The sequence below is a fragment of the Cygnus olor genome, chromosome 9, assembly GCF_009769625.2.
Source record: "Cygnus olor isolate bCygOlo1 chromosome 9, bCygOlo1.pri.v2, whole genome shotgun sequence".
In the NCBI taxonomy this organism is placed as follows: domain Eukaryota; kingdom Metazoa; phylum Chordata; class Aves; order Anseriformes; family Anatidae; genus Cygnus; species Cygnus olor.
Genome location: NC_049177.1, coordinates 19,336,359 through 19,354,266, shown reverse-complemented (window position 1 = coordinate 19,354,266; position 17,908 = coordinate 19,336,359). Strand labels below are relative to the sequence as shown.

General features: G+C 44.7%; 1 protein-coding gene and 1 long non-coding RNA gene across 2 annotated transcripts in view; both read left to right on the top strand.

Annotated features, from left to right (window-relative positions):
- The window catches only part of KCNMB2 (potassium calcium-activated channel subfamily M regulatory beta subunit 2), a 128,393-nt gene that overhangs the window by 53,730 nt on the left and 56,755 nt on the right, over positions 1-17,908 (top strand).
- Positions 8,566-17,697, top strand: LOC121074567. Its single transcript, XR_005822415.1, has 2 exons — positions 8,566-9,485; positions 17,336-17,697. It is a non-coding gene; the product is annotated as an uncharacterized LOC121074567 (long non-coding RNA).

Here is a 17,908-nt window from a genome sequence, read left to right as displayed (position 1 = left end):
CCTAATCATTTTCACTGCCAGTCTCTGTGCTCTTTTTATATCTATTAGAGACTTTATGAAATAGGATAACCAGAAATGAAAAAAGATTCTGAGAGTAGAGCATGCAATTGATTTATGCTAATGACATTGTAATAATATTTTCAGTAGTTGATTTCTTTTTCATTCTGTACACAGCTAAAACGTTGATTACTTTTCTATTCCTCTCCCACTTATCGAACAGCCACTTACAGTTGGGCTCCACAAATTTATTCTCAGGTCTGTCTCCAAAGTGGTTAAAACACAATTAATTTAAATTCCCCCAACACACGAGAAGTTGAGACGATTCTTTCCAATCAGTCTTACTAGAATTTGTCAATGAGTTTCACCAGCTGTCATGCTGCTCATACATTTGTCTTTGCAAAGTTCCTCCACCAGCTTTGACATATTTAACAACTGTTAATGCTAAAAAAACATCCAAAAAAAACTGTAATTTCTATTGAGCCATACCATAAGCCTTAAGATAAGTCCATAAGTCCCCCAGATGTGCATGAACAAAGATCATAGTCACCTGTGACAGCATCCTCAATGATTTTTGCATTTCTTCACACTGATAACTTTCCTCTCTTGTGCATATGTCAGGGATATAAAAAGCTAAGTGTGCCAAGAGGCATTAGGAGTTTATAAAGGCAATCAGAGAATAAACGTTATTGCTGAATCTTGCCTTCGTAATACATTCTGCCTTGAAAACCATATTAGGTGTCAAATTGCCTTACCCTAGAGGAATCAGAGTATAAAAGTGTCCTTCAATAATGGAGGCAAAAAACCCTGATGGAGAGTTTATGATGGAGTTTGATAACCCAATAGAAGGGATTATATAGCATAGTGCCAGGGGCAGCCAGAGGCCAGGTATAAAGACCTTTTCTACCCTGTTGTCAACTAAAGATATACAAACTGGTTTGGACAAAAAGCAGCCTGATTCTTGTCTTAAAGTTGAAACAAAATCAAATATGAACGTTTCATCAGAGGTCTGACAAAGCCACTTGCCCTTCTTCTCTTCATTACAACATGGTTGTGTACTGCCTTATGTTGGCTGATAGGAGACCGAAAAACACCACAGATTTGGGACCTGCCAAAAGCTGAAAACACCAACAACAACACCACTTTGTCTTCAAAGAGCGCTGCCAAAATTAAGAGCTGGATTTTCAAAGCACCTTGGCATCAAGAGCTCCTCCAGACTTCCCTGGGAAACGGAAAACAAGGCTATTCGTCTTTCATTTTCAGCATGCCCCTATAAAACAACTCACAGGTGTCACATCTTACAGGTTAGAAAGTTAGTAACAGTGGCACTTAGTACTGAAAGTCTCTGTGTTTTTGGTTTGGTTGTGGTTTTTTTGTTGTTGTTATTTCGGTTTTGTGTGATGAAGCACTCAGATTGTTAGCTGCTTCAGGCTGAGGTGCAGGAGCAAGTCCCCGCTATGAGATCTGGATGAGCACCCATGTATTTGGTTCACCCACCTAATATACGGCACACCTATTTTTGCACACCTCCATTCATGATGCATGACCCAAAGTAGTTACCAAACTAATTGCTTCTAATTGACATATTTATTATTGATGTATGTGACACAGTAGCTGCTGAAAGCCTCAGGTTGTGCCAGGCAGTAGGCAAACACGCAGCCATAAAGATCAATTACTTGCGTTCAGAGGCAGCCCATGAGCGCGACACTGGTGCGAGGTGTTGGATCCCCGTGGAGATTCCCTGTGCAGCAGGAGCAGAGGCAGCAGCCTGTTGCTGCCACCCTCGTGAATACACCAGGTGGCTTTGCAGAGAGCTCCTGAATGGAGAGGACCCTGCTGGGACATGATCCCAGCAGGACTGGAGCCCGTGAGCATCTCACCACGTTGTGACCCACAGCCAGACCCCAGGCTGCGTTCAGTCCCTGAGGCAGCTAGAGCCCTCCCGCAGGAGGACAGCCAGCGTTTGGTGTCACCCCCAATGCCCCAGCCTCTCCCATCTCTGTGGCAAATCCCTCTGCAGTCTGACAGCTCCAAGCGCATCTTTTATAGAGGAAAAAAAAAAAAATTAGTGTATGCACATTTTCTGTGCAAGATTTGCACCTGGATGTAAGTTTTTTGCAGCGTCTCAGAAGGGCACAGTGTGGAGCAGGACAGCACTTAGCTGGCCATGTTTGCCATGCCACTTCATGCTCCCCAAACCCAGCAACATGCCACATGCAAAACCACATGGGCTCTGAACGAAATACTGTATGTACAAAAGCAATAACCTCTGGCCAGTTTTCCCAGGCCTTTCCTCTGTCAGGCTGCTGGTCCCCCAGAATTGCGGGCAGCCTAGGAGCTAGCACAGAGCCCCCTTGGCCTTCCTCGGGTTAGAATGGGGCAAGGACCCCAGCAGTGAGACACGCACACACACACCTTCTCCCCGGCTGCCTCACGTTTCTGGAGGCCTCATTCGTATTTCTAAACTGTTCGGTGTGAGCAGCAGGGAGTGATGAAAGACTGGGACAGCAGCAGCTGCAAATGAACTGCCACCACGAGGAACTGAATGTTTATTTTGTGGCTAGCTGAGGCTGGCTGTGCGGTAGCTGATATCCCGGGGTGGGCAAGAGCAGAGCAGTGCTGGTCTGGCTGGGGAAGAGAAAGGTGGAGGGGTAAATACAGACCACACTGCTTTCTGGCTCTTTCGGTCAGACTATTTTTTCTGGTGGGGGAAGGCTGTATTTACAGCATCCCTGGAACCGGGCCATCAGTTCTTCTCCGAAAGAGCTTGTTGCCTGCCATTGAATTGCACTGTATAATAACATAAATCCAGAAGAACATTTTCATTCATGAGGTTTCATAGTAACTACAGAAGCACATCTGCCCTTTCTAAAGCAGTATCCGCCGCTCAAATTCTCAGATACGCATTTCCCAGGACAGTATTTTTTTCCATCCCCTCTCATGTGTAATATTATGTGTGATATTTCTGGCTTTCACATGCACATAACTATGAAACATTGCTGATCCAAAGAGAGTTCCTCTCCTCTCTAACTCATCTTTTTCATCTCTAAACTTATTTCCAGACATGAGAAAACAGTTACAAATTATATATGACAGCATCTTCCCAGCTCCAGAGATTTCAGACGTGTCTTGTTCCGTGCTATCTTTTTCACTAAATTTGGATGAATAGGACAAAACATGTGTTGCAAAGAAAGCATTTTATCATAAATTAACCCTGATTTCTTCATTCAGATTCTAGTGATATTGTGAAATTACTTCACCTTCTGCTAACTCCTGGCTGTCTTTACTTGCCAGCCTCACAATTTAAAAATCGAATAAACAGGCTATTATGCGTGAAAAGTAGCTTTTACCGCAAGAAAATGAAACATAAAAACAAATGTGAAAACCAATAAACTTCAGAAAATGCAAAGCTGCAGCTGTCATCCTTATCGCCGAGAGTGGCAACGGCATCACAGCTAAAAATCAAAATCCTCAAATTCAATCAATGCTCCACAATTGTATGGTACCAGGCACTTGCTGTATAAGCCCATAGCAAGAGCAAATTCCTACCCAGTAAAGAGTTGGTGTTTGGACTGAAAAGGCAGGGGAAAGTGGTATTTTCTTATTTGAAAGCAGATGAGCAGAGGCACAGAAGAATTATGTGCATTGTCCAAAAACACACAGGAAGCCTATACCAAAGTCATCAGTCAATCTCCCAGCACAATAGCTAAACCCCATTCAATATCCTCCATGCCTACACTGATGGAATTTTCCCCCTTTTTGTCATACCCCTGGTCAACAAGCCTGGCGTGAAAGCTGCCACCTCTGCCTGGGGACAACCCTGTCCCCAAAGCCAGCCAGCAGCAGGCTCCCGAGGGAGGAACCAGAAATTCCTTAATTGATAAACACAGGATGATCTATGCCAACGAAGGTCTCGTCCTGACAGAGATTAAACCCTGGAGCAGACATAAAAGTTTTTGCTTCAAAGTCTAATTTATTAGTGCTAAATATTATTACTCAAAGCATTCACGTAACCCACAGAAATGGCCACTCCACCTCAGGAATTGCACTCCCACACCGAGCCAGTGGCTTACCTTCTTAATTTGTGCTATTTTTTGTGACAGACGTTAGCGTATAACACAAGCCCATCGGCCTCGCAGTTAGTGACAACTACCAAGTTAGTGAAGGAGGAGAGGAGAGAGGAGCACGGCATGCCTTTGACTAGCTCTGGTATTTACAAGTGAGGTTTCTAGCTGAAGGTAAAGAGCGCTGAAACGCTGCCAGGCTCCTTGCTCTGCATTTCTGAATGGTTTCCCCTTCGCCGCTGCCGTGCCAAGTTTCAAATTTGCCTTGTGCCAAACTTCATACAAACAAATTTGCAGAAAATTCATTTCAAAGTCTGACTTAGGCTGGCATAAGTAAACACCTAAGGTGAAATGAGCACGTCTGAGCCTATGTCCTACGGCCACTGCGTCTGTGATCACTTGTATAGGAAGGAGAATCAATAAAGCCAGATTTGCTTTCCTCCTGTCACAACTTAACCCTACATTTTGTGTCAACAGATCCCAAACACACCTAAAATTCAAGCCCAAAAATAAAAGTCTGGCTTTGGGGTAGGAGGGAAAGGAAACTTCCTTGTGTTCTTAACAGGAACGCTTTATGGACCCTTTTCAAGGTTTGTTTTTCCAGTTACACCCGCCAGAAGCTCACAGAATGCTCAAGCTGGGATCGACAGAATGAGGCAGCTAAAGGAACTCTGGAAAAAGGAACCTACATTGAAATAACATTATTTTTAAATGCTTATTAACAGAGTTTATCAAACCAGTGAGATCTAAGATAAGATTACAATGAGGCAAGGACAGAGGCAGGACAGTGCTTTCTCGGGGCAGCCTCACCAAAGGGAAGGCGAGCCCAGCTCCCGGTCACATTGCCCAGACCTCAGATAGTGCAGCTCTTCCCAAACCTCCTCCTTTCCAACCCCAACAGGAGACCAAGCCGTGTGTCATTTACACAAAAGGCAGCTGTGGCTCACTTGGAGGCAGCCCAGTTTTTCAGATTTGCCTGCATTCATGGACATTTAGCCTTTGTACAAACAAGTAATGAGCTCGGGGCAGCTGGGGATGAGCCAGGGCTCCTGCCTTGTGATGGCCTAAATGCAGCCCAGGTAGATCCAGAGGCAGTAGCTCAGGTATCACCACCCTACACAACAAAAACAAAAGCCCCCAAAGTTGCCTTTTTTTCTGAACAAAAACGGCATAAACCCTTTCGTCGTAGGCAGCCACACAGCCCTGCTCTTTCAGCCCACACTGCACAGCACTTTAAATACAGCAAGGTTTCCAAGCAAATACCCAAATAACCCACCTCTGAACACACTCACTGCGGCTCCCTGTCTTAGCTCATGCTCTGGGAGATGTTTTTTAAATATGCTTGCAGGGATGGTGCAGCGCCAAGGTAAAGTAAGTCTGTTCTGGTTTTCCTGCTATCCAATCCCAGCTGCGATTTTCCCTTTAAAAAGCATTTAAAAACCACAACAGCTCAGAGGACCATCAAGGTGGGAGCCAGCCAAGAGAGTGTTTTCCTGCTGGCTCCTCACCCAGCTGGTGATGCTTGCTCAGCCTGGCTACACTCGGTGTATTTTCATTCCTCCATTTAATTCTCTGGCCCCACGGCAGACGCAGTGGGGAGCACCTCCCAAGCCAGGTTGCGGACTGCAAGGACAGTCCATCAAGTCCACCCCCAGTGCTCTTTGCTTCTGCACTATAGGATTTTGCCATACTAATTACTCTGCAGTCCAGTGGATAACGAGTTCTGGGTAATGCAAGCCCTGCACCTACTGCCAGGTGCTTGCAGCACATCACTCCCACGCAACCAGCCCCATCTGCCAGCGTGGGACTGCTCCTGCTTTGCCCCACTCAGCCACAATTCACGCTCATGGGCACTTTTCTGTTCTGCCCTGTCAGGCTGAGGTGCAGGTATGGTGCAGGTCAGTTCGGTAAAAGTCTCCTTCTCCCTTCAGTCCCATTTCCCTCATTACATCCTTCCCCTGACCGCAGCAAGCCGCAATTTTCTGTAGCACGTGCCCTGCAAAGGTGAGCAGACACTGACAGTGCCACTCAAGATAAGGTAAAGACTTACAATCTTCCAGACCAATTTACCTCACCAGCTGTTAGCCATCTGAATCTGCTCCAGCTGATTACGACCCTCTGGTATTTAAGTATCTGAAAAGTTCAGTACACTTGAAACCTGGTCTTCTGCTCTCGCTAATTTTCCCTAGAGAGCAGTGGAATATGCAAACGTTCACAGCCCCCCAAAGCTGTGCTCTAGAAAGCTGTCCTCTGAAGAAAGTACACAGGAACACAAGTAGACAGGAGAAGCAAGTCTAAGCAATAACAAAAAAAAAAATTATATATATATATATATGTATTTTCACAGTTTTCCAAAGAACAACAGGGGAGAAAACATTGATTTAATTTTTTTAAAAAAGGATGAGCTAGGGCCCTGAGCACTCTCCTCCCTTTTGAGGCTGACCACGTCTCCTCTCCCACGTGGAGGCAGACACGAAGCAGTCACACCAGTGGGCTGTGCTCCACCGTTATTTTCCCATAAGAGTAATTGCAAATATGGAATAGCTGAAAAATGGAGAACTGACAGCATGAAAATGTCAGTTCGGAATTCAGTGGTAAAAAATGTAAATCACCGCTCATTGTTAAGGACATGGCTAGTGTCACTAAGAAGTACATTTAAAGTCAAACTGTCAGGACTAGGATGCAGAAAGGTCAGTTAATCCTTTTACTTGGAGCACACAGATTTTCCCTAGGATGTATTTCCTCTCGTTTCATGCAAGTCTTTGTATCATGGGGGTCCTAATCTTCAGCACAATTAAGAGTCATTGAATTTTCATTTTCACAGTTGCTTTGATCTCATCTTGCTGGGGGAAATGCAGTTGCTAGCCCCGGTTCTTCACGGTATTATTTTTTCCATTGGCCTTACGGAAGCTATCACTTAATTTAGCGGCTGGCTTTTGGCATGATTTAAAAACATCATCTCAGCAACATTGTTATCTTCCAGCAATATTTCACAGATATTGTGAAACCAGTTTGTACTGATATCTTACTTAGCATCGGGCTGACAGGACAACTGCAAGGAAATATTGCCAGAAATATAAGACCATTTTAAAATAAATAATGAGCTTTAACATTTAACGGTGTGTTTTCTTTAGAAGGGATCATAGCAATGTTCCTGTCCACAAAATTGCTGCTTTCCATAACAAGGCGGAGGTGGAAAATGCCCCTTTATGCATGAAATAAATCCCAGCGAGTGGCTGAGCAACAGCTTCATTCTGGGCTGAAGTTTTCTATGGGCTTCTTGAATTATCTAATTTGCCAGAAGTGAGTGACTGCTTCTGGGAGTGTGCGATAGCTAATAATGCATTCTGGAGTCATTAAGGTTTATCGTGTAAATCTCTATTTGAGTGCTTTTAAAATGCATATTACTTTCTTGATAAACTATGATGGCTCCTTAGGAGCCGTTAATACGAATTAGGGTGCATACCATACATAGTAGAAAGCCTGATGAAAAGCAGTTATTCCACATGCAGGGTAATCAGCTTTTAAATTATATTAAATACTGCAGCTGTAATGTTTCCCACCCCACTCTCAGGGAGCAGATTGCTTTATAAAAAAATTTTTTTGCTAAATTTCATTTCCTCAGATAAAAGCCCACTTTTGAGTTGTGCCACCAAGAGGTGAGAAGCTGGAGACTGACAAACAGCAGGGAGGGAAGGATAAGCACCTTTCATCCGCACCAGTTAAAAATCCCCAGATACTATTTTGTTAAATAATTTCCATGATCTAAACAACGTGTTGGTTTGGGTCAAAAACTTCCCATGTATATGTAGAGCAGAGCTTCTTGCTTATTATTCTTACCTCTAGGTCTTTACTTTTGGTGTCTTTTCAACATGCTCTGACTACCTTTGCCCTGCACAGTGAGCTCAGTGGGACAAATCTCTTTTCTACGGGTGTAGAGGCCATTGCTGTTTATTTACCATGCTATAGCACTACTGTAAACATTGTCCCCATCCATAACCCTACCCTGATGGACGTTAAATAAATGGGAAGAAAGAGGGAAAAGTTGCATTGATTTCAGTTGGAGTTGGGTCAAATCACAGCGTCCCACCTTGGCCTGCTCTGAGCTTGTCCGAGGCAAAAGAAGGTGAAATGTAGGGACCTGGAAATGAGATGGTTGCTGGGAGAATGGCATAAACATTAGTTCAGCCATAATTACAGACAGTTCGTCTAAAGGAGATCTTTGGCTTAAAATAACAGCCAAGAAAATCTGAGTAAAAGCCCCAGGATCTGCCCTGTGCTGCATAAAGAGATCTTGATATCACAGCCAGGGCACACGATCCTCGCGGACTGGTTCCCACAGGTCAAGGGCGGAGGACTCCACCTGCATATTGTGGCAAATAGAGAGATTAAAAATGCCTTAATACAGGAGAGAAAAAAAAAAAAAGGCAAAATATGCCTGGGATCAAAACAGCTTGAGGCAGTGACAGGACGGGACTGTGGGGAGCAGCTGCAGGTACTTAGGGAGCAGGATAGTTGTAAGCTGCTGTAGCACTTATCTCTTCCCCACAGGGTCAGCTAAATTAACTTAACAGGGTCTATAAAACCAGGGAGAAAACTTCTCTCTGTGTGTTCAGAAAATGCTGTTTTCTGATCATCAGTTACAATTTTTGTTAGCTTTGGTAGCATCACAGTTTGGTACCAATTACACATTTGAAGATGACCTGCTGGCAAAAAGCTGTTAGCTTTCTGTTCCTTTTTTTGCTCATTAGAAGACTGCAACAAGCAGCAAAGAGAATCTGCTTGCGTGTTATACCTTCAAGTTTCTGTCTACAAAGTTCTTTATTCGTTGGTGAAGTCTTTCAGCTGATACTTCTGGTGTTGAACACGTACTGTATACACATATATATGTTCTTGACAGTCTAAGACAGGGAAGATTTGGAGAGAAATTCTGTTTTTCAGCATTTCTGCTGATGGAGCCCCATCTCCATCATTACCATGTTATGCTTGAAAGCTTATGGTTTTAAACTTTGGCAAGACCTGTTGAAAGCACCATCACTGCGATGTGTTAAAGCCTCTTTCAATGGCTCCTTTGTCCCACATGTTCCATGATGAAATTTCTGAAGGATTGTATTCCTTCCCTGCGGCTCTTCCCTCTATTATTTCCACATAATCAACCCACTTGCTTTAAGAGCAAACTTTTACCTTGTCGTACCCTTTGCACTGAAGAAGTTTGTTTTCACTATGGCAACTGTGCATCAAAGGTAGGATCCTTTCACACTTGTGTTTCTCTCTCTCCTTTGAGCATGGACTGACGTGTACATGGCAGCGAGCCTTGTGAAATCCAGTTTCTACAGATGTCGGTCTGAGCCATTGCTGTGTTTCCGAGGAGCACTGGACAGAGCAGGCAGATGCGGTGTCAGATTAGCTCTGCTCGTCTCACAGGTGTGGGGCAGACAGCTTTGGATGTGCTCCAGGCACCAGGGCCCCAAGCAGAACGGCTGTCAGAATAATGTTGTGCTTCTGCTGTGTGAGGCGCAGTGTGAAGTACCGGGTTCCTCATTGCTCCTTGCACAGCCAGGAGCAGCGTTAGGAAGGGCTATAGGACAACTGGGAGGTATAGAGAAGGTGATAATTTATATGATAACATCAGATGATAATGTATGGGATATTCATTCCCATAAATGCTGAGACACTCTCAGAGTTTATCACTTTCTGCACAATTTTAGTCTCTACACAATTACGCGCTAAGGCCTTCAGTATCCAGGACATGTTGACATTTCTTTTCTCAAATTGAGCAAGCATTTGAGCTGTTTTCTATTAACCCAGGCCTAGGAGATGGTTTTGGCATGGGATGCTCCTGTTGCTGCCATATCCAATGACTCCAGTCATTGGCTTTGTGCCCGGGCCTGACGCGACGCGGACAGCAGGGCTACGCGAGACAGACAGTTGTAGGCCGTAGACCGAGGTGCTGCAAAATTAACACCTCAGTGCCAGGGAGCGCGTGAAAACTAAAAATACTCACTGTGTGCCTGCAGCCAAGTGTGGAGCTCAGGTTGGCCAGGCTGTTTCTGCTGTTTTCAGCCCAGCTCCTCCCAGCAGCCGTGGCAGCACTGGGCGCTCACCAATTGGGGTGTCGGGGTCCTCTCAGAGTGTGGCGCCGAAGCTGCTGGCAAGTTCAAGAGCGCTGACAGTCACTTTTCCAGCATTTTCCTGCCTTGCTTGGTTAGACATCTCCAGACAGATCAGCAAGAGGCCATGAAAATACACAAGTCCTGCTTTCACCCGAGTCCTTTCCTTCAGTTCAGGAGCAGCACGAGTAGTAGGAGTACTGGAGAGAGCAACAGAGGGAAAATTGCACTGCAGAACACCTAAGACACTAACCATTTAATGTATGCAATCCTGCTAGAGACTCTCACAACTGCATGCAATGGGCTGTGCTCTCCCAAGAATATTTTCTTTGAAGTGTTTACAACACGGGTGTGTAACTACTGAGGGGCACAGACAGGTACTCCCGGCTGTATTGCACTGGGGCTTCTCAACAACAGCAACAAAGCACCAAGAGAAGTATAGATGCAAGGTACCAACCCGTGCAGGCAACGGGCAGAAGTTAAGCTTCATGCAGAGAAAGGTGTGCTCAAAAAACATGTTGGGGAAGCACTGTTTCCTTTTTCTACAGCACTGCTGTGCCATTCATTTAAAATAATTGAGAGTTGGAGTTAAAATTACAAGCAGCAAGGACATAGGAAAAGTTGATAATAGCCATGGGCTCAATCTATAGGGATTGATCGCGCCAGAGATTGAGCTGTCTTCCATTAAACAGCTGACGACAATGCCAAGTGCCTGATTTACCCTTCCAGTGCTGGGATTTTTCACCCAAGCTTCCTCCCAGCCCTCTCCAGGACTGCCAGAAAATCTGTCCATAGCACTAAAGACTTAATTTCCTTGATTACTGGAGCAATCCAACATGCTAATCAACCAGATGTAGAAGTCTCTTGAACAGACAGTCATGGTGACCAGAGACTCCCAGGGGGATTTTTTGATGAGACCATGAAGCCAAAGAGGATTTTCTCTCAGTCTCAGAGCTCCCAGAAACGTCCTCAACAGACTAAAAAAATTCTCCCGTTGGTCCCATGGGACCTGCTCATCACAACGATGCCCAGCAGCCTGCATCGATTTTCCTGTGCAGGGGAGCTTTATTTCCAGAGGCGCACACACCAGTTCAGGTGCTGGAGCTGTCTCTGAAAAGACACTCTTTTGGGAGGACAAAATGGTGTCAATAGATATTTCACACAGCTCTCCTCCACCTACAATCCTGTCCTCCCATCCCTGGAAAAATTCTAGTCTCATCAGTCCACCTGAGAAATTTCAACCTCTCTCTGACCCATTACTAATCAATTAACTAATTAAGAGCTTTTCCCCTCCAGCCAAACATAAAATGTTCAGCAATTATTAGTTATTTTGAACCAAACCCCAAAACAAATTTCACACAGCCTGTTAAAATTTCCCAGAGGTTTCAAAGGACCTTGTTTAAAGCTATTGCTCATCAGAGCTGTATTTAACCAGCTCCAAAAGCAAGGTGTCCTCCAGCAGCATCTGCACGGGGAGCCACAAGTGGTGGCATCTGGCTTGACCTACAGCCACAAGTGCTGCAGGGGATTGGCAAGAGGACCACAGCTCCCTCCTGGGCCATAGCTCAGACCTCTACCACACGCTAAAAACACATTTAAAACCACATATACCCCCTGATACCGAGGGGTGTGACGAACTGCAGTGTTAGGGAGGAAGGCAGGCTGAGGTCACCGCGCTTTGGCCAGCAACATGCTTCTCCTACCATGGAAATCAGTTGAGATGGCATCTCCAGGTTCATGGCAGGCCTGTCTTTTATAGCAATCAGTGCAGGGAAGTGGTGGAAATCAGATTGCAGAGGGACAAGAAATGAGTAAAAGCCTATGAAGAACTGAGACCAAGTATCTCTCCGAAACAACCATCACTGAAATTAGCTCTGTAGCACCGGTCTTGATTGCAGACAAAATGTGACTGTATCCTGGTGCACAAAGCAGTCAGCTAGGAAGGGGAAATTATTTCAGCTCAGGGTCATTTCTATTTTTAACATTTCTGTGTTTATTTCTGTGTTTAAAATAAAATGCGAGGAAGAACACTACCAGTGCACTGAACTGCAGAAGTAACTGGAGGAGTTTCAGACCTGGGTGAAGCTGCAGAGGGAGGAGGACTCAAATTTCATGAGGGGGAGCAGTCAGGCAGTTAGAGCCCTTTTATCCATGTTGTAAATCCTACTCCTAGTGATTTTGGGACAAATCAGCAACAGATTGGGATCCCCAGATGTTGATTAAGGAGCCTATATTCCATCTGATGAATTTTAGGTCAGTTTTTAGATTCACATCAGGAAAAAAAAAAAAAAAAAAGGTATTGGCCACATGAAATATTCTCCATCCCAATTATTTTAGCAGTCTGAGCACCAACCAAGGAAAGTCAGGCTAATAAAGCAGCTACCCTGCTACCATGGGAGAGGGTTCACCCAGACACATTGGTGCAGCTGACTACGTTGTAGCAAGTAGTTAGCAATAATGAATAATTAATGAATAAAATAAAGTATGTGTGTCTCAATGCCCCAAGGTCTTTGGGCACCTTCACAGAAAATAATTAAAACAATAGATTACAAATAAGATGACAAGTCCCCGAGCAAGTGGATGTACATAAAACCACCGAAATGCAGAAACAAAGAGGACGTGAATGTGATGCAGAAGCTAAAAAGTTCTTGTGCTCTGCAGATCCCACAGCTCCTGATCTTGCACCACACCACAGCCCTTGGGTATGAAGAAGCCAAAAAGCAAAGGTGAATATCAGTCCTAGGAAGTGATATTAGCCAGCTTTACATCATGAGAACATGCTATCGCTGTGAACACTGATGGCTAGGAAGGAAAAAAAAAAAACAAAAAAAAACAGGTTTGCTACAGAAATGCCCGAATCCATGAGAGCAACCAGCATGAGATGCAAGTAGCTCCTGGCCTTGTCTACTGGTGGTGCCCTTTCCAGCTGATCCTCCAGACAGCCAAATGCCTTAGAGGGCAAAAAGCAATTCCTAAGAATTTTCAGCTTCAGGTTTCTTAAGTAAAACTGTCCATAAAACTGTCCGTGGGAACGGTGTGAAGCTGAGACAGGGGAAGTTCAGGCTGGACATCAGGAAGAGGTTCTTCACCGAGAGGGTGGTCGCGCACTGGAACAGGCTCCCCAGTGAAGCAGTCACTGCACCAAGCCTGTCTGAATTTAAGAAGAGATTGGACTGTGCGCTTAGTCACATGGTCTAAACTTTTGGGCAGACCTGTGCGGTGCCAGGAGTTGGACTTGATGATCCTTATGGGCCCCTTCCAACTCGGGATATTCTATGATTCTATGATTCTATATATTACAGCTGCTAATAGCTGGAATTCCCTGGCCAGGCCTGTGGGGCCAGACACCACCATTAGCACAATGCAGCCAGGCAGCAGGATATATGAACAAACGTCTTTGATTGTTGGGACAGTCAGAGTTTTCCCCAAGCACGGCCCGAATGGGGAGTTCGAGTGATGAGGCACCTTTCCCTGCTCTGCACAAACACGCACAAACTGTTTTCCAGCCCCTTTCACACCTACCTGCATAACACAACTTCCTCAGCAAAACACAACAGGCAGGATGTGTTTTTCTAAGTGACCTGGTGAAGTTGCATGGAAAGTTTTCCAGCTACCATTCGAGATGCTGCAGGAATTACATTTAAATAAAATAATCCACCAGGCTGAATGGTGATGAGCAAAAAGCAGAATGACTCTGGGGTTGTTTCATCTCGGGGAGCAGAATGGGAAAGTGGCTGTTTGCAATCTGGAACAACTCCATCCTTTCCACACAGGTGCTTAAAAATATCTTCCCAGAACTTAATTTCTCTTGATGGTGCAAACATAAAAGTCCCCAGAGGCTAATACCAAATATCCAATTCTTCCAGTTGCTTATGAGCACTGTGAAGCTAACATTTCCCCACTGCAGCAGAACAGCTTGGGTGTCACACAGCTCCGTGCACCCAACCTGCAGCATTACAAGCACTGTAGGACGGGGGCAGGGGAGACCTGACCAAAACGGGCAGTGGCCACACATCTCCTTGTCCTGCTGGCACATTTCTGCTGCCTCCTTGGCTTGGCATTGGTTTGACCTCTTGCTTTATCCAAGGTAAAAAAAGATTTAAGAACCTTTATTTTTTTAAAACTCTCAAAAAAAATCAACATGGGAAAAAAAAATAAAGACAGTGAATCGTTTTCTGCCAACCTACAGAGATGGCCACTCTCCAGAAATTCGGCCACACACTACATACTGCTTAAGGAAGCCATGGGAGAACAGGACAGATGGGTTTGCGGTACTCAGGGGAGTGCAGCAAGCAGAGTCAGCACAGCTGTGTCCTCATTCCTGGCCCTCTCAGGAGGGCTTTTGCCATGACCAGGACTCTGGATGTTTTAGCAGCAAGAGCTCTGACGTGCAGTTTGCCACCTCATCCTCTGGATGGGTCAGGGACACCAGCACCCAAAGAGTAGCTGCAGCAGATGCTTCTGTCTGCCCTTGCCACTCCGGTGTTTCATCTCAGCAGGCTACATACATGGAGAGCTGACTGAAACCTCCAGCGTCGTCCTGCTGGTAGACTGAGCGTGTTCATGTGGACTTTCCACACTCCCTGAGGGAGCAGGAGCACTGTAACATTGATAAAACTTAAAGGCTGGCACCACCGAGAAGCACTGCATGTTTCTGAGCTAAAAATGAGCTCCTTTGGTAACAATCAGAGTGGGGTGTTTCGTACCCACATCCAGCAGGCTGGCAGCATGAGAATGGAAACACCCATCCAGACCCCACCTCTCAGGGCTATCAGTGCCCTTTGTATTCACAGCAAGAGTTTACATCATTTCAGTACAGTTTCTTCACCCGTTAAAATCCTGTGTCAGCATCTGGTTCCAGCCATGCCAGTGAAGCGAGGAAGAGACTGGTACAAGGGGGAAGGAAGGAGGAGAAGCACACCTAGCAACCTGTTTAACACACTGATATCGCCCACCGTGTATTTGAGATAGAAGAGGCAAAGGCTGCAGGTATGCCCTCCAGAAGCCATACTGGGGGGAAAAAATAAATAATAAAGAACAAAGGGAAAAAAAGTGACTTACTCCTTGCAAATCTGGAGCTTAGGAAGCAACAGATGTAAACTGGAAGCCCAGTTTGGCCCCTAAGGCATTGCTCTATTTTCTATCCATGGCACAGAGGTTCATTAGCGTTGGCGCGGGCTGCTCTCTGAACCTCCTAATTTCCCATTAATAGGTCAAACAGAAGCAAATTTTAACAAATCTGTTCAAACATTTGAACAGATGAAAGAAAATCACAAGTGATCCATCAGGGCCTGAATCGGTTCTGTCCAGGAGGTGTGTTTGAGCTGGCACTTGTGCATCTGCATCCTGCTGTCACACCGTGTTATACCTTCACTCATACACTGCAGTTTAGCAGTCCTACAACTCCACTCCTTCTGATCAAAAGCAGACATCTCCCTCTGACTTTTGCTCATTACTACACCTGAAAACTAACCCCATATCCCAAAAAACAGTTCAGTTTGCCACGCATGTGGTAATATTGGGTGAAGAAAGTGGCAAAAGCTGCACACCTGGAAGTAGAGGATGGGACAGCTTCAGCAAGTTCCCACAGTTAGTTCAGCTTCAGTCAGTCGTGAAATATCACCTTGATTTTCACTGCTTACCTCATTCCCCTCCCCATTACATTTAGCTCATCATTAGGTTTCTCCATCGTTTCCAAACTTATCCCCAGGGCTCCGCGCAGTGATGAGGAACAGGTGCACATCCTCGTGCATTAACACAACAATTGTCAACAGCAATGCTTCCCCAGCTCCCGAGGCAATGACACTCTTAGAGAGTGGAGGAAGCCATAAGCCTTGGGTGAATACCCAAAAACCTGTACAGACATTTCAGCTGGGTACGCGTGTCAGTCCTTCTTGGTGACACCGGGCAGAACAGGGACGGGTAAAGGTTGCAGGGACAACCTTTGGTGAAGAACAGCAACTTTTGGAGAGCAGACAGTCTCCCTTCTGCCAGTAAAGCTCAGCATAATGGAAGCAACTACGTGCTAGGGTGCTGCTGGTTCCCCAGATTAGCTTATAGCTCATAGGTCATCTGTAAATGCTTTTATTCACTAAGCAACTTCAGCACCAGTGAGCATCACGACATGGTGGGAATCCAGCCCCTGTGCTTTCTGCCCAAACCCTTCCCGCTGTTCATGAGCACCTACAAGCACCCTACTCACCTGGGGCCTGGTAAAAATTTAGGTGCAAACTTAAGGCTTGCTGAGCTTCTGAGAAGGTTGCCATGCCCTTAAACCTGATGAAATTTAAGCTTGGGGCACAACATGGCAGATGTTGTTGAGTTTAATGTTCTTCATACTTAAATGTTATTATTTTTAAATTAATGTTTTATTGTCCTGGAGAACTATGATCAGTATGCATGATAGCTCTGGAAGTTCGTAAATAATTATTACTTCAGAGCTGTTCAACCGGGCTGACTCCAGTGAAATTCTGGGGGGTTGGGTTGGGTTTTTTTCCATTCATTTTTTGTTTTTGTTTTTTAAATAAGTGGCAAAGGGTTATTTTTGTAGAAAAGAGACAGCTTGGTAATTTTGAAAATGAAATGTCCTAAATCAAAGTCTAGGAATGTATTATTTCACGCACTAGCTACTGAATGATGAATTAATAATAATATCTCAAATACATCTTCCATCAATATGCTTCTTCAGATGCCATCAGCATTTAATTAACATAAATTACATGACACGAGGAGGATTCAAACAGTCACCAAACCCCATATCTCTTATATGCTACAGAAATTCTTGCAATTTCTGCAAGGCAGTAATTTTTTTCCCTATAAATTTATCACAAATCAAGTATTTTTCACAGTACATTTAGAACTGCATTTGTCTTAGTTTGCAGAGGGTTGGAGATCGGGTCTTTGGCTTTGGTTCAAGTCTTCTTCTAAATTTCATCAAGCAATAGCAGTCATACAAAGGAAATATTGGCAGTATCTAGCTGCAGAGGAACCTTCAGCAGTTCCCATAACCCTTACGATGAGGTGGGGCACCAGTAAACCACACAAGCTGTTTCTCATTTAACTGTCTTAAGTCACAAGAAAATAGTTATGACTGTCCTAAGAAGCTTGGACATCTGTTTTATCTCATAGCAATACAAAAGGTCTTAACTGCTCTGTCTTCCAAAGGTTGCAAAGGAATCAGACTGAATCCAGGAATGGGGAATTGGAGGTGCACAATCAAAATGTCAGCCAGATGACCAGAATGATGAAGAAAGAAAGAACAGCTGTAGTCCCCCATCAGGCTGAACAGTGTCCAAGTGCTCAGTTACCAAAAGAAGGGAACCAAGTGCAGAAGGCAAGAGGGAAATACAAGGACATGAAGGCTCCAAATGGCTAACACAGGGATATTGCCTTTTCTCTGTGCCTTTCTTAAGCTAAGAGAGGGAGGTGGCTGCTTTAACCTAGAACAAAGAACTAAAAGTTTGCTGAGTTAAACAACCACCAACAAAAAAATCTATTATGTATCACATTAAAAATATTCTTCGCTATTATTTTTTTATAGCTCACTCTTTTATTTAAATATATTCTTTTTCCCTTCAGTGTTGTTCAGTGAAAAGTTGATTCTGAAATGACTGGCAAACCAAGGTATTTTATCCCTATAGGTGTGGTTGTTCATTAAACTAGGACAGGGGATTGTGAAGAAGTGTCTGGCTCCCCAGCCTGCTCCTCCAGAAGGGCAGGGAGCGCCATGCGCCCGCA